This window comes from Triturus cristatus, chromosome 10 (assembly GCF_964204655.1).
Source record: "Triturus cristatus chromosome 10, aTriCri1.1, whole genome shotgun sequence".
Classification (NCBI taxonomy): domain Eukaryota; kingdom Metazoa; phylum Chordata; class Amphibia; order Caudata; family Salamandridae; genus Triturus; species Triturus cristatus.
Genome location: NC_140593.1, coordinates 37101898 through 37116598, shown reverse-complemented (window position 1 = coordinate 37116598; position 14701 = coordinate 37101898). Strand labels below are relative to the sequence as shown.

General features: G+C 51.4%; 1 long non-coding RNA gene across 1 annotated transcript in view; it reads right to left on the bottom strand.

The window, feature by feature from the left end:
* Positions 1–784: 784 nt before the first annotated feature.
* The window catches only part of LOC146788770 (uncharacterized), a 31011-nt gene continuing 17094 nt past the window's right edge, over positions 785–14701 (bottom strand). Inside the window, exon 4 of the long non-coding RNA XR_014969709.1 lies at positions 785–1140. This is a non-coding gene — a long non-coding RNA (uncharacterized LOC146788770). The remainder of the gene's footprint in view (positions 1141–14701) is intronic.

Genomic DNA, 14701 nt, shown 5'->3' with positions numbered 1-14701 from the left:
AGAAACATTAATTCTTCATCCTGATAGGTTTTTAACTTTTCTGTAGGAATAGTCCCTACTATTAATTCTTCTAACACTATTTTTAATTTGGACACATCTAAAGGTCTAGGCTCAGCATCTTTTTACTGTAAACTCCTTATCCATTCTCTTAATTCATCTGAAGTAGGACCTACAGGAACCATTTTATTTCGTGTTTGTTCTCAACCTTTTGGTGATCCTGGTACTGATTCTGTCGTCATTATTGCTCTATTCGCTACACTATGATTTACTGTCAAATTTTTAGGAGTGCTTTGTTCAGAAATTCCTACCGCTTGTCCCCATGAATTTTCTCTTGAACCTCTTCTTTGTATTTCATTTTCTCTATTATTGTTATAAGGAATCGTAATACAATGCTCACTATCCTTTTGTTTATCAAAAATTGGGATTACAGGTCCTATTGTTACAGGAACAGTTACAGCTTCCATATTTTTAGTTAATTCCCTAATCTTTACGTTAACTCTAAAGTAGTTCTGGCTAATTCAGCTGAATTTTTATTAGCCATTTTACTAGGTTGGGTATTTTCTGTTTCTCTGAAGGGATTATTTCTTCCTACCTCATGTGGTACTGATTCGAACTTTATATTTTGTGGTGATTCTTTTACTGGGGCACTTGGTGTCAATAATGTGGAATTTGGTTGATACGGGGGTGGATTTTTATAAAACATGTCCTCCAGAACATCATCCTCCGACTCATGCACACCATACTTAGAACCTTCTGATCCTGTATTATTTCTCTTTTCTGTACATTTTCTACTAGTAGTCTCTTCAACATTTCTCATAGGGAACATCCCATCTGTCATATTTGCACTTCGCCATCTCCTCATTCTATCATCATGATTCTCTTGTCCACACGGCCTACCAAACATATATTTGTACCTTCCGCCTCTCCGCTGTCGTTCTCTGTCATACATCTCATCTTTCCATTATGTCAATGCTTCAAACTGTGTAGGTCTAGGTTCTAGATTCATCATTCTTTCTCTCAAATTCCTTAATACCGCTAAATTGAATGAACCATGTTCCGGAAATGCTAAAACGCCATAATCTTTTGTATACTTTGCCCAATTGTCTAACCAAATACATGTATGATAGCCATATTTCGCAACTGTTGGACTTGGCCCTTCTGGCAAGTTCACCCCTAGAACTTTTTGCATTTATCCTAGCCTTTTTCCTATGTTACATTAGTGGTTTTAGGCCTCTAGGCGCTTTTACACTGTGTCCCAGTGGAAAGTGCGTGCGCTCTGTGTATGTTTTAGTGAGACTGACCTGCCCTCCCATAGGAATGCATGGGGGATCTGAGTGACCGTGTTAAGTCCTGATGTGAGAAGAGTGCAGGGTCGAGTTTGGTATGTGCGAACTTGGGAGATTGAATGCTGCGCCATGATGTGTGCGGCGTTACTGTGTCTAGTGTAGAAGTGCCACTTCTAGAAGCTGGCATGTCTGTGTAATAAATGTGAAGTGACTGTCTGGCTTGTGATTGGCTGGTGTGCCCGGCTCCAGGAGTCAGGATGAGTCTGCCCCGGTGGTGAGTGGAGAGATCTGCATGTTGATGGCAGGGAGGAGTACACCTGGGACCTGAATAGGGCTGGGCTTTCCCTACACAATGCTGGCTCCACCCCCTGTGGTGTGTCTAATGTCCCTGGCCTGTCCTGTGAATAGGGAGAGGGGCTGAGCAAAACAAAGTGCTCAGGAACCAGTTGCATCTGGTTCGCCCCTTCCCTGCACCTTTGGAGACAAAGGATTTTGTGTATAAAAGAGGGGCTGTGACCCTATGAAAATGCTCTTGTTCTTGGACTATTTATTTATTTATTATATTAATTTCTAAGGCGCACAGCTACCCACAATGGGGTCTCCCGGCGCCGCCGATGACATGGCGAAAGAGGGATCACTGTGGTTAAGATTTATTGGCGAGGAAAGAGCCAGGTCTTCAAGTTCTTTCGGAAGTTATGGAAGCAAGATTCCAGTTTTAATGACAGAGGTAGTAAATTCCAGAGTTTAGGTGCCATGCACGAGAATGAGCGGCCGCCCATTCTGGACAGCCTAAAACGGGGGATATGAAAGTTGCCCTGAGAAGAGGATCTGAGAGAACGGACAGGAACGTAAGGACGAATGAGAGATTGCAGGTACGCAGGGGCCGTCTGATGTTTAATTTTAAACATTATGCACAGTTGTGGTACTTTAAATTTCGGAACCACGCAGGAGGCATGGCCCTACCATGCCGATTTTGGTATCAGCGAACCGCAAATGGTAAATGCGATATGAACAAGTGTTTTTATAATGTTTCACCGATGAATTCACCTAATATACGATACTACATATTGACTCCGTGGGTTCCATTTTAGAGTGGTAGCCATCTTGTGGTTGCCCTCACATAGGCTGCACGTTAAGGCCATACATAGGCCTAAAGGACGCGTACACCTTCTAATGACTTCTTTGTGACCTGTGCGAACTGACTCCGCTGCCCGAGGTCAGTCCGGTCTCACGAGTTCCCCTTCCTACGGCCACATGTTATTAGCATCAGGGTTTGACACACTATAAAGTCTTTCATCCCACACGAACCCCAACTAATCTCTTTCACACCTGACTCTGTTTCCTGCTTTATGGCTTGTTTTACGAGGAGGAGGTGCCCGTTTTTATTGGGGTCTGCTGATATCTGATGAGGGTTCTGAGCCTCGCTGGGTAAATAATTGTGGGCTGGCCGAACTGAAACGTGGGATCGTCATCATGACTCTGCCTTTTTGTTTGTAATGTATACGTATGAATGACCATACCGTAAAACGAGGAATGTTGGCCTGAAGCATGATATTTTGTATATAAGGAGAAGACTGGCTTCGTGTTTTTGAGCAGTCTCCTGAGAACATACCCGTGTGTACTTCTAGGATACCTGTTACTGGCTGCAGTCAATAATAAAAACGATCTTTGACGCCACCGCAACACTCTGTGTTTCTGTGGTCTGAGACAGGCAGAACTCGAAGTCTTTGGGTGTGTCCCCTGGCACCACTGGGTTCTTGAAAACCCAGTACTTCAGTTGGCGCCCAACTCGGGGCGATTTCAGCGGTACTGGTCCAAGCCAGAGGTTCGTGAGGAGCTTCGTGTGAAAATTCTGGAGGAAGGCCGCCACTTCATCGACCCCTGCATGTCGACGTGGTCCGAAAGTCTTTACTGCGAGGTTCTCCGCGTCCCGACGGCTACAAAGGACTGCTGCCCTGACTATCGCCCTGTTTTGGACCCTTGATGATTTGGTAGAGCGAAACGATTAAACGAGTCTTCTGGTGACGTCATCGATACCTCAGTTAAGTATAAGTGGAGTGTCTCCTAGTCCTTAGTTTGGTTCTTAGTTTTGGTATCCCTTCAGGATCGCTTTGATTTGGAGCTTGCAAGCGCCAAAGCCGAAGGACTCGTGTATTCACGAGACTATCGTATTTGATAATCCTTTGAAGTTTGAAACTAGACTAGCGAGCAAGATGCCTGGTTCTAGTATATTTGGAAACTTGTTTTGTTTGAGTTGTAATAGGGACTCCCGATTAGAGAATTTGTGTCCGGTTCCTCCAATTGGAACTCCAACTTATGAGCTTTATGTGAAACATGGCGTGGGCCCCATTGCTTATAATGAAGTATGGATCCGATGCACCAGGAAGGATGGTGTTTTAAAATGGCCCCAAAATGGTAGTTTTGACACAGATATCTTAGATAACTTAGAAGTTAAATTGTTTAAAAAGAAAGCCCGGCCGGCGATGTTTGACTCTTTCCGCCTATGGCGAAAGGAAGCCAAACAGAAGGAAATTAAATTAGCAAAGAGAAATAAGAGAGAAAAAGGTATGTCGGTAATGCAAGCAGCTGTACAGTTTAAAGATAATGAAGAACAAATGAATGAGCAGTTACATAGGCAGCGTAAACTAGGGATCGATAAATGCTACCCAGTTTTGCCGCCCCTTCAGCAAGGTGCGTCAAAAGAAAATGAGAAAGATCCCCTAATGTCACATTTTTTTTTTGTAAACAAATTTTATTTGTCAAATACACATGTCGCGAAGCTCCGTAGCCCAGAGACTTCCATCGCATCAAGAAACAACATACCAGCTTTGACAAGTTTTGTATAAAATACCTAATAATAATTACAGAAGAGACGTGCAAAACAAGTACAGCCCCCTCAAATAAAAACAGTAAACACTCCCTCCCCCCCCCCCACCCATCGCACTGCCAATCCAGTCCATACAGCAAGTCTGTTCGCGGCTACAAGTCTGTCCTCCCTACATAGCCGGGCCAAATAGCCCTGCAGCACCCAATATAGACATGTTGCACGTTCCCAAGACGCAGATAGAAGAGCGCCGGACACCCAGGCAATCATCCCTCCGAAATGGGTTCCAGTTCCAATCCCCTGTAGTCCGCCCACCGCTTCCAGATTTTATAATGTTTTCGTGGGCAGCCCCGCGCTACATAAATGGGTGCCTCTAGTCCCATACAGAAATCCAGCCCAGCCTTCCAAGCCGATACTGGGGGGGCAGCCGCCGCTTTCCAGGCCTTTGCTATATCCCGTTTAGCAAGAGTAAAACCCAAAAGCATCAGATGGCGCTTATAAATATTGCCCCCTATATCATCCATCACATGTAGGAGTACCAGTTTAGGGGACCGAGGAAGATCCCACCCCAGAACCTCTGAAAGGCATGTCAGTACGCCCCGCCAGAACCTAACCAATGCGGTACAGTCCCATACAGTGTGTAGCAGCGTCCCTTCATCACACATGCAGCGGAGACAAATCGGGGATGCCACCAAGCCTGCCCTATGCAAACGAACCCTGGTGTAATACACTCTGTGGAGGTATTTGAACTGAATGAGGCGAAGACTCGCAGCGATAGTCGCCCCGCGCGGAGAGGCCAGGGCCTCCGTCCAGTCCTCCTCCTCCAGCGGGCCTACATCCTCTTCCCACGCCCCTCGGAGACGCTGCAGCGACGGGGAGCAGTGAGTCACGAGGGACTGGTATATTTTCGAGATTTTGTGGTCCCGTAGGTCCCCCATGAACAATTTGGCCTCTATGGGACTGAAATCATCCAACTCTTCCAGACCCACCAGACTAGGCGAGAGGGCATGCCGTAACTGCAGATATTTGAAGAATTGGGTACGCGGCATTTGGAAGTCTGTCTGCAGCTCTTGGAAGGATTTCAAGATAGGACCCCGCATGACATCCCCCAGAGTGGAGATCCCTATCGCGTCCCAGTCCTGGAAGCAGGCCAAGGTCGCCAATTGTGGCAGGCCACCATTTCTCCAGAGTGGCGTCTCCCCGGTTAGACGATTCCACCACCCCATCCGCCGCAGCGCCTGTCGCCAAATCTGAAACACCAATTGTGTTATGCCAGGCAGGGGGCGCCGCAGTGGCGCAGAATATAGGAGTGTATGGAGAGAGTGATCCCCCATTAGACGGCGCTCAAGGCTATACGCCGGATCCGACCTGTCACCGTACCACCATTCATTAAGGACCAACAGGTGGGAGGCCATATAGTAGGAAAGAATGTCGGAGGTGGCAAGTCCCCCACAATACACAGATTTAAAGCACGTACGAAGTGCCACCCTCACGGCCCCTCCACCCCAGAGAAATTGACCCAGTAGTGCATTCACCTGGCGGAACCAACCCGAGGGGATAGGATACGGATGATTTTGTAGCTGATATAATAGTCGAGGAAGGGCAACCATCTTGAAGATGGCTGATCGGCCATAGAGGGAAAGGGGCATATGAGACCAGATTCGTATATCGTCCCGCACTCTATTCCATACAGGCACCAGGTTCTTTTCCCATGAGGTCAACCGAGCGTCGGACAGGAACACGCCCAAATATTTCAGCCCCCCCCGCGTCACCTGGACCGCGGAGGCCCAGGCCCCGGGGTCAGCCCCGCCTCCCAGGACCCACAAGGTAGACTTGCGCTCGTTCATGAACAAGCCAGCAGTCTCCCCAAACACCTGCATAATACGCAATAGCCGCGGGCCCGTCCTATCCAGTTGCGTAAGAAAGAATAGTACATCGTCTGCATATAATGCAATACGATCTGACAGACCATTAGCCCACTCGAATCCCGATACCTGCGCATCCATCCGAACCCATGCAGCTAGGGGCTCCATAGCCAAGGCGAACAAATAGGGCGACAGAGGGCACCCCTGCCTGGTGCCCCGACCAATGGGGAAAACCGACGAGACGTAGCCCGCCACCCTCACGGATGCTGTTATATCAGTGTATAAGCGAGTCAGGTAAGAGAGAAAACGAGGGCCTAGATTAAGTCGGCGGAGGAGGGCGAACAAGTATTCCCAACTCAGGGAGTCAAAGGCTCGATCCATATCTGCTAGCAACAGAGCCGCATGGACCCCGAGACTGCCTGCCGCCGCGATAGCCGCATGCGCCCTGCGTATATTGTGGCGGGTTGCCCGCTGGGGCATAAACCCGGCCTGATCGGGATGTATCAGAGACGAAACGTGGGGACGGAGACGATTGGCCAGTGCCTTGGCCAGGACCTTAGCCTCTACGTTCAGAAGGGAAATGGGACGATAGGATGCGTGGTGCTCAGGAGGTCGGCCGGGTTTCGGAAAGACCACCACCTCAGCGTGCCGCCAGTCCCTGGGCAGCCTGCCCACTTCCCTGGCCTCTTCCACCACTCTGCAATAATGCGGGCCAAGCTGCTGGGAGTATCGCTTGAAGAACTCATTCGGGAAACCGTTAGGACCCGGCGCCTTACCCGACTGCAGCTCCTGAAGAGCGGCATTCAGTTCATCAACCGAGAACGGTCGTTCAAGGTCTGCACTCACTACATCAGCCAGGGTCCTGGGAGGTAGGTCATCTAAGAATCGGGCAATAGCCTCAGCCGGCACTAACTCTCGCGGCGCATAAAGGTCCGCGTAGTAGTCCGCGAAACTCTCTGCAACGGCCAGTGGGTCCGTGAGCAGCGCACCATCGGGTCCAACCACGCCCGGTAGGGTAAGGGGCTTCATCGCCACTTGACACAGGCTATGTAGAAGTTTACTCGATTTGTCCCCCCACTGATAAATCCGGCTGCGGGTGGCCAACCACGCCTGACGGGCCTCATCCAGCAAAATGGAGGAGAGTTCCTGCTGCGCTTGCAGCAGTTGGCGGCAGACCCGCCGGCCCTCGCCACCACCACTGCGTGCTTCAAGATCCAAAATCTTCGCCTCCGCGCGCAGAAGCATGTCCCTGCGGGCCCTGCGGGCCGCGGCACAAAAGGAGATATCAACCCCACGGAGCGTGGGCTTCATCGCCTCCCACAGCGACGCCGCCGCCGGCACCGCCCCCACGTTAAACTGTAGATACTGATCTATAGCATCTCCCATGTGCTCCCGGTATGGAGCCTGCTGGAGATTCCACACAGAAAGACGCCATCGGAATGGACCTCGCCCAGAGCCCGCACGCAACGTAATGGCGACCGGTGAGTGATCAGAGAGACCCCGGGGGAGAATATCTGCCTCAACTACTCGGCCGGCGTCTCCCCGAGACACAAAGATGCAATCGATACGAGAGAGGGAGTCATGGACCGCCGATAAGTAGGTGTATCCCGGAGTCGCGCCATGCAACCGCCGCCAAGGGTCGTCCCACTCCTGGCCCATAACCAGGGAGTGAAGCTTCGTAGTAGTGCCACCAGCCGGGGCTCCGTCGGGCCTCCGCCTGTCTAACACCTGATCCAGCACATCATTCCAATCCCCACCGACCACCGCTAACCCCTTCGGGACATCTGCCCACACAGTCACCAGCCTCTCAATGAAACCCCAGGACAGCGGCGGTGGGGCATACACGCTCCCAAGGGTCACAGGCTCGCCCCACAATTCCCCTTGTAGAAAGAGATATCGGCCCTGTGTATCGCTCCACGCTCGAACATGCATGTAGGGAACTCGCTTGTGTACCAGAACTGCCACTCCCCGTGAACCCCGCACAAAGCCCGCGTGAAACACCTGGGCATATCCAAAGCGCTGAAAGCACAGCGCCTTGGTCCCCATAAGATGCGTTTCTTGAAGCATCAGGATATCTGCACCAGCGCGCTTGGCCTGCTTAAGGATAGCGCCACGCTTAATCTTATCTAGCGCCCCTCTGATATTCCAACTCAAAATGCGCAGGGACCCCGGGGAACCCAGTAAGTTCCTCGGAGTAGCAGCCATAACAGAGCATCAGTAACCAGACGAGCCTCAACCGCCCCGGACATGACCTGCATAGCAACCCCAACCCGCTCATAGACAGTGCGATAGGAAAACAACCACAACCCCCAACCCAACCCCCACACCCCCTTCCCCCCACCCCGTACCTCGAAACCAATGAAGTACCTGTCGCGGCAGGCGATGCCAGTAGACCCCAACCGGGGGTACCACCCCATCCCCGCCAATGGATCCCCAAACTACCACCCATCATCCTCTGATCTCCATCCCGTCTTGGTGTAACCAATCGGGATGGCAGCCCTTACAGGGCTCCCCTGACCGCTAACAACATACTAAAGAGACACAAAGGTCCATAGAGAGGAAGAAATCAGTCTGCCGGCGCTTTGGGATCCGATGTCGGCCCCTCGCCCGTCCGTGCACCCCCGGACCTGGACCGCCTCCGGGACCTGGAGCGGCAAGACCTCTTCACCCGGCCGCCAGGCCCGCCCTTAGTCACTCCGCTCAAGGAAGAGTCAGATTCCCTCCCCAGAGGAGAGTGGGGGCGCAGCCGCACAGTCTCGTCTGTCCAGCTAAATACCTCCTCCGGGGAGTCAAAGAAGTAGGTGCGGGAGCGGTAAGCCACCCGCAGCCGAGCCGGGTATAGCAACGCATAAGGAAGCTTAAGCTCACGCAGGCGGGCCTTGGCCGCAAGAAAGGACTGTCGCAGTTGTTGAGTCTGTTTAGTATAATCCGGGAATATGAGGATACAGGCGTTACCAAATTGCAAGGGTTCGTGGGCTCTGGCCTGCTTGAGGATCACATCCCGATCGTGATAGTTGAGCAGTTTCGCAATCACTGGCCGCGGCCTGGCCCCGGGGGGGGGTTTCTGCATCAGGGCCCTGTGCACCCTCTCGACCACAAAGCATTTAGAGAGGGAGTCCGCAGGTAGCCAGCTCTCCAGCCACCGAGTAAGGAACGCCTCCATATTCCCCAACTCGCACCCTTCCGGGAAACCAACAAAGCGGAGGTTATTGCGACGGGCCCTTCCCTCCGCATCCTCGACCCTGGACGCCAGGCCCCGCTGCGTAGTCTCCAGAGACGCCACTCGTTGCTGCAAGGTAGTCACCACACCTTCCACTCCGGAGATCCGGGTTTCCGTTTCCGTGATGCGCTCCACCGCTTTGCGCAAATCCTGCCTCAGCAGCATGACATCAGAACCCACTGCCCCGATTTTGGCGTCCAGGGCGTCTCTGGACTGAGTAATAGCCGCCAGGAGGGCAGCATTGTCCGGCACCGCAGCGGGGGCCCCGGCCACCACACCGGCAGGACCCCCCGAGCCAGCATATTTGTCCAACGTGCTCTGCTTGGATGGCCCACCCCCGGGCTTATCCCTCGTCATGATGAAGCAGGCGGATCCCCACAGCCCGACTGGCCTTGTGATGGCACCGCTTCTGTGAACTGCCCCCGGGCCTCGTGCAGGGCAAGGCCGCTGGCCGGTCTCAGGCCGCGCAGCTCGATTAACTGCCGATGCGGCCTTCCAGGAGCCCCGGCCGCGCAATCGCAGTCCGCTCAGGCCACCAGGATCCCCCAAATGCACTGCACAGCGTCCACTCCGGCCCTCGGGCTCACCGCGTCCTCCAGGCCCAAGACCCCCACCGGGCCCGCACTCGACTGCACTCCCGGCCTAGGGCCAGGCAGGATATGTCCCCAGACGGTCCGCCGGGCGCCGCGGGCACCACGCGCCACAACCCGGCACCTCCACGCACCCCAGCACCCCCACGCGGGCCGACAGCACCGCCGGACCCCCAGGCGGATGGATCAGCAGGGGGGGGGGAAGGGGGGGAAATCAGGTCCGGTCACCAGGAGCAAATTCACTCACCCCGCACCGCTCCCGATGGCGCCGCAGCCCGACACGGCTGCCGAAGCCCAGGCACCGTCATCCACGGTCGCAGCGGTCCAGAAGGACGAGTCGCCGCAGTCGGCCCGCTGCAGTCTCTCGGGCCTGGCAGCAAGCTATGGCCCCGCCGTGTGTGAGACAAGGCGACCCTCGCCTGCGCACCTCCAAGATGGCGCCGTCCACCCCGAGTGCCGCGATATGCCGCCGCTCCCTTCCCCGCACGGACCGGCCGTCTGTCGATCACCCGGGAGAGGGGGGGAGGTCTCCCTCTCAGGATAGCTGCCTCCGCCTTGTGGGAGTCTCCGGGAGCGCCCCTGGCAGGGGGCCTCCCCGCCGCCGCACAGCCGCAGGATGTGGTCTGCCGAGTTGCAGGCGAGGCCGCGGCTCCAACGGCTCCCGCAGGCCCCAGCCCCGAGCCCGTACGCCGCAGACACTGGGGGCCGATCCGGACCCCCAGATCGCTGGAGAGTGTAGCGCCGTGGTTCCCGCACTTCAGGTGCGACGGGCGGGACAGCGTTCAGTCAGGGGAGCAGGATAATGGCAGGATCAGTGATGGGCTGGACGGAGCTCACTTAGAAGCCGTCCGCCATGTCGGCTTGCTAAGCCGCGCCCCCCCTAATGTCACATTTGCTGAGTTCGCCACCCCCATATGCGCAGAGTGCTACAGCACCTCCGCAACCATTAAATGCACAGCCTCCAGTTAATGTGCCGCAAGCTTTCCCGCAGCCGCCAGCTCCTCCTCAGCCGGCTCCTACTCTTGTGGCACAGCCCCCTCAAGGGCCGCCGACTTTGCTGCCTGCCCCCTCTTTACCTTCTACGACTTTGCCTGGTACATCAACTGCCTCCCTTGGCGCTCTTCCTAATGCTGCCCTTGCATCTACGCCTACTGTGCTTCCCTCGGTTTTCTCCCCTGTTCTTATGTCAGCTTCTCCCTCTGCACGTCAACGCATAACTAGTGCGGTTACTAGTTTTATGCCGCCTCTCTTTGGGTTATCTAGTGTGACCCCTGGCTCACAGCGTAAGCAGCTGCGTAGTCAGCGGCCTGGTTCTGAAGAGAAAGAAGTATTAGACCGCATGGCACATAAGTGGATTGTTCATCCTTCGAGATATGATGTGGAATCTGTTGTAAATGTTTTTCATCAATGGGAAGCACCAAAACAGAGATACGTTTTTGAACAGATGTGTGCTTTCCTTTGTGAGGAATTGGAGGATAACGGCTTGCAAGCAAATCCACAGGATTTGTGCCGTTTACGGTTTGAATTTGAAAAAGGTACGATTGTGGGTTCCGATGTCGAAAAAGCAGTTGCAAAATTATTGTCTTTTAGGATTGAAGATCCTTCGCAGTCACTGTTTTCCTCTAGTGAGAAAGTACGACAGTTCCCTATGAGAGAAGTCCCTCCGGTATGGAAGGAAGCCGTTGCGTCTGATCCCAATCACGGTATTCTTGCTGCTCCAGCTCATTTCCAGTGCATTTGGGTGCATGTGCCTTGGAAACGATCTGAAGTAATAGCGCTTAAGCAGACATTACCTGACCCCCGTAAAAACCCTGCAGGGTATTATAAGGAGTTATCACAGACGGCAGAATCATGTGTCATGAATTTAGCCGACATAGATATGTTGTTCGGGAATGTTGTTCCGCAGCCTTTGTGGGGATTGATTCGTAATGCAGACCATGCTGCAGAGTTAGGTGACACGTGGGCTAATATTAGTACTGCTAATGATGGACAAGATGGTGGTGCCAAGCCTGAGCCTTTGGTAGCAGAACTCCCTGGTAGGATCATTACTTACATGAAGACTTTAATGCCGGCGATGCGTGTGAATTGGGATAAATTGTCTGCGTGTAAGCAGAAGAAAGATGAAACAGTGTCTGATTTCTTCACCAGGTTTGAAGAAACTTTTATCGACCATAGTGGACAAGATATGAGTACGGAAGGTGGTCAGCGATTATTTGTTGATAAATTTGTGCATAATTTGCTTCCCGAGTTGTGTAAGAAATTAAAAGATTCAGAGAGTTCTTGGGCTGTTTCCTCATCAGTGCAAATACTGGCTACAGCACAGTATTACGAAAATAGGGATAAAGATGAGAAAGATAGAGCAGACAAGAAAACGAAAGAATTAAAAACGAAGGTCCTTTTACAGCAGGCTTACCCGCCACGTGGTGGTCAGAGTAATTATCAGCAACCGCCACAGTTTCAGAGAAACGTGCAAAGGTACGAGTATTCTCAACCGCGCGTTCCTGTAGGTCCTAATCAATGTTCATATTGTAAGGAGGAGGGTCATTTCAAGTATAGTTGTGCTATTTTGCTACAGCGTGCTAATGGCGCTTTTAGCACCAGAGGTAGAGGTGGTCAACAAGCTCCTAGAGGTAGAGGGCGTGGGAATGTTCCCCAGAACGCGCGTCCTCTTCCATCTCAAAATACGATTAATAGTTTTGATCAGCAAGCCAGTGCGTCTGGTAGGACAACTCAGTACTATAACAACGACTATTATGCAGAAGATGAAAATGCAGAAGGTAATGATTGCTAGGATAGCCGTAGACAAAGAGAGGGAGTTGTTTCAGTGCCAGTGGACCAGAGTGGACCGTATGTCAAAGTGACTACAGCGGGCGTGACAGAGCCTTTTCTGTTGGATACTGGTGCTGCAAAGAGTTCTATTATGCACTCAAAGCTCCCTGGCGCACCTTTGTCTGGCGAGATGAATGTTTCAGTAGGTTTTTCTGGCGCCCCGGTTAGGAACCCGATCTCTAGTCCTATTCCCCTTTCTGTTGGACCTTGTGAGCTGAAAGCACCCCTTATCCTAACGACAGGTTGTGGGGAAAACCTGTTAGGCTTGGATTTGTTAAAAAGATTACATGCAACATTATATTGCTCCCCCTCGGGAGTACAACTTACACTGGGTAGGGAAGTGATTTCTCCAATGTATTTGTCGAAGAATAAACTACCAGCTGAATTGTCGTCTCTTCCGGATGCTCTTTGGGCTTCTGGTCTTAATGATGTGGGTCTCTTGGAAATACCGCCATACGTGGTAACTTTGAAAGCCAATGTTAAATTGCCACGCATTCCCCAGTACAAGATCTCTAAGGAAGGTGAGAAAGCGTTGTTAGCGATTATCTATGATTCGATTGAAAAGGATGTAATTGAAGAGACAAGAGGTAACGTTTGCAATAGCCCAGTTTTGCCTGTTTTAAAACGTACTGACCCTTCACAGCCACCTGTTTACAGGTTTGTGATCGATCTTAGAGAGGTCAATAAAATAGTTGTGCCACAGTTTCCAGTTGTCCCTGATATAACTGCCTTGTTAACTATGATTCCAGCTTCCGCTGCTTGGTTCTCAGTGATTGATTTAAAGAATGCTTTCTTTAGCATCCCGATTGCAGAGGAGAGTAGGGACATTTTTGGTTTCAGCCTAGGAGGTCGAAGCTTCCGCTTTAAACGCGCTCCTCAAGGCCACTGTGAAAGCCCATCAATATACAGCCAAGCTTTAAAAACGCAGCTTGATGCAATTGTTTTACCTAGTGGTGCTACTCTTATTCAGTATGTTGACGATTTACTAATCGCCGCGGATACTGAGGAGATTTGTAAAGAAGCTACAGTGTCATTGTTGCGTCATTTGTCTGCCTTTCATCACAAAGTGTCCCTCTCAAAACTGCAATATTGTCGACAATAAGTGACCTACTTAGGTCATCTCTTTTCGAAGGAGGGAAGGAAACTGACCCCAGAAAGAATTCAGGCCATTGCAAAATTGAGCATGCCAAGAACACAGAGAGAAGTGCGTGCTTTCTTGGATATTACTTCCTACTGTAGGCAGTGGATCCCAAGTTTTTCTTTGCTGGCAAAACCTTTAATAGCATTGACATGTAAAGATACACCAAATCCCGTCCCATGGTCTGAAGATTGTCAAAAAAGTTTTTCTGAATTGCGTGATGCATTATGTTCGGCTCCTGTGTTGGGTACTCCCGACTACAGCAAGCCTTTTACATTGTATGTTCACGAGAGAGAAGGTTGTGCATTGTCAGTGTTGACACAGTCTTTTGGGGACAAACAGCGTCCATGCGCGTATTTTTCGTCGTCTTTAGACCCGGTAGCTAAAGCATTGCCAAGTTGTTTGAGAGCCACAGCGGCAGCAGCTGTTTCTATTCGACAGTCTGCTGGGTTAGTAATGAACAACACATTGATTGTGATGGTTCCACACGCAGTGGACACGTTGTTAAACAGGACCAAGACACGGCACTTAACTAGTGCTCGATTGTCAGGTTATGAGTTGACACTATTAGCGAGTCATGTACACATAAAGAGGTGCAACACGTTGAATCCAGCTACTTTGTTGCCGATTTCAGCAGACACAGATGGGATTGAACAGCATGATTGTCTGTTCAGAACAGAAGAAGAAACAAAAGGGAGAGTGGATCTTAAAGATGCTGCCTTGGTTGAATGTGATGGTACCTTATGGGTGGATGGTTCGTGTTTCAAGCTCCCGAATGGTGATACCACTGCTGCATATGCTGTCACGACTTTGCACACGGTTGTTGAAACTGCACGTATACCACATAATTCGGCTCAAGCAGCAGAATTAATTGCACTTACAAGAGCATGCGTGTTGTCGAAAGGAATGAGAGTGAACATATATACTGACAGTCAGTATGCCTTTGGCG